This window comes from Mastomys coucha, unplaced genomic scaffold (genome assembly GCF_008632895.1).
Source record: "Mastomys coucha isolate ucsf_1 unplaced genomic scaffold, UCSF_Mcou_1 pScaffold20, whole genome shotgun sequence".
In the NCBI taxonomy this organism is placed as follows: Eukaryota; Metazoa; Chordata; class Mammalia; order Rodentia; family Muridae; genus Mastomys; species Mastomys coucha.
Window position 1 is genome coordinate 42,473,485 of NW_022196903.1, and position 1,867 is coordinate 42,475,351.

At 42.3% G+C, this 1,867-nt stretch overlaps 1 long non-coding RNA gene across 1 annotated transcript in view; it reads left to right on the forward strand.

Moving 5' to 3' along the window:
- The window catches only part of LOC116098100, a 9,972-nt gene extending 9,430 nt beyond the window's left edge, over positions 1 to 542 (forward strand). Inside the window, exon 2 of the long non-coding RNA XR_004121694.1 lies at positions 375 to 542. This is a non-coding gene — a long non-coding RNA (uncharacterized LOC116098100). The remainder of the gene's footprint in view (positions 1 to 374) is intronic.
- Positions 543 to 1,867: the final 1,325 nt, after the last annotated feature.

Here is a 1,867-nt window from a genome sequence, read left to right on the forward strand (position 1 = left end):
AAAAAAAAAAAAAAAAAAACCAAAAAACCCCCAAAAACTGGCTGACTGTGAGCTCACAGGATCTGTTTGTCATGGGCTCCCAGTGCTGGAATTAAAGGTATGAGTATTTATGACCTGTTCAATTTTATTACTTATTTCTTTATTTCTTTCTTTAGTCAGTTTTTTAGACAGGATGCCTCTATGTAACCCTGGCAGGCCTAGAAAACCCTCATAGAGCAGGCTTTGAACTCACAAACATCCGCTGCCTCTGCCTCCGACTGCTGGGATTTAACATGTGTGGGCCACACATGAATCCTAGGCCAACTTTAAATTAGCAAGACTATAACTTCTCAAATGCCAGTATTAAAATGCTCTGTATGTGTTTCCTCTTGTAGAATGTGTAATCTGGTGGACATCAGATAGTAATGCCTGGTGGAAAAGGAAAGGAAAAATTTAAAGGCTTTACTTCTCAAGAGCAACTGTAATTCAGAAACAGAACATAGAAAAAGGAAGAAAGAAAACAGATTCTTTATTCCGGGACATGATAAATAAACCTTCAAAAGCAATATGTAGACATATATGATAGGTAGAATCATTTTACTGAGAATAATAACAGAATATGGTTGGGCTTTTTCCCTTTTCATTCTTGAAACTGCTCAAGGTATTACAGTAGCAGTTGGCCTTATGCATCCAGAACACTCTTGGGGATAGAAAGACACTTTCAGCCAGGCAATGGTGGCACATGCCTTTAGTCCCAGCACTTGGGAGGCAGAGGGAGGTGGATTTCTGAATTCAAGGCCAGCCTGGTCTACAGAGTGAGTTCCAGGATAGCCAGGGCTACACAGAGAAACCAAAAACCAAAAAACAAAAAACAAAAAACAAACAAACAAAGAAAAAGACACTTTCACTAGCACATACATAGACCAAGGGAATACAGGGATATGTGCGTGATGGATTGGATTGAAAATTACATGTATGATATATGAAAAAAGTATAATTATATGGTCACTGTTCATCACAACATGAAGAATTCTACTGAAAGGTCACAGCATAAGAAAGAGAACCACTAGCTTAGGAAGAACAATTTAAATAGACATAAAAATCCAGGATGTCAGGTATGAATGGACCTATACATAACATAGCACAGAAGTCACCTAGGTTCTGTATTTGGCCAATGCATGTGAAATCTCTATGTAGAACGATTGGTTCTACTGACTGAGAAACAATGCTCAATATAAAAGTCTTGGAAAGTGTAGTCTGGAAAGAAGATAATAGCCAGAGGGAATAGAGTGTGGGAAAAAACTAAAGATTGAACAAGACACCAGAAAGACAATGAACTACATCCATCCCAAACTTTCTGGAAAAAGATAACATAGATTAAGGTAGGAAACAGGGCTGAGGGTGGGGAAGTGTGAAGAAGTCAAATATGGTCAGACTTTCAGATTACACAGGCCACCCACTGGGCTAGTAGACACCTAAGTTCTGCCCCATTTGGCCAGTACTAGTGACATCTCTGTCTAGAAGGATGAGTTCTACTAACTGAGAAACAGAGCTCAAGTGAAAGGTCTTGGGTGGGAGAGCCGGAGAGAAACCTAAGAATCCGGGGGTGGGTGAGTGGGTGGAGGTGCGGAGGAGTCAAGTGTGGTCAGGTGGCCCTTCAGATTGCACAGGCCATCCACTGGGATAGGAACTACATGCACCCTGAGCCTTCTGGTCTGAGAACAGGCAAGCACGCCTTCCCAGGAAGTGATAAACCTGTGTGGGGGCTTCAGGTTCCAGGATTCCCAAGGGCTTATCCGGAAGCCAAAAGACCCCGGACGCTCCCTCCTCAGACTGGCCTTAGGACTCTGGCCTATCTTCTGCCCAGGCCTCCTCCTTTGGTCTTTGA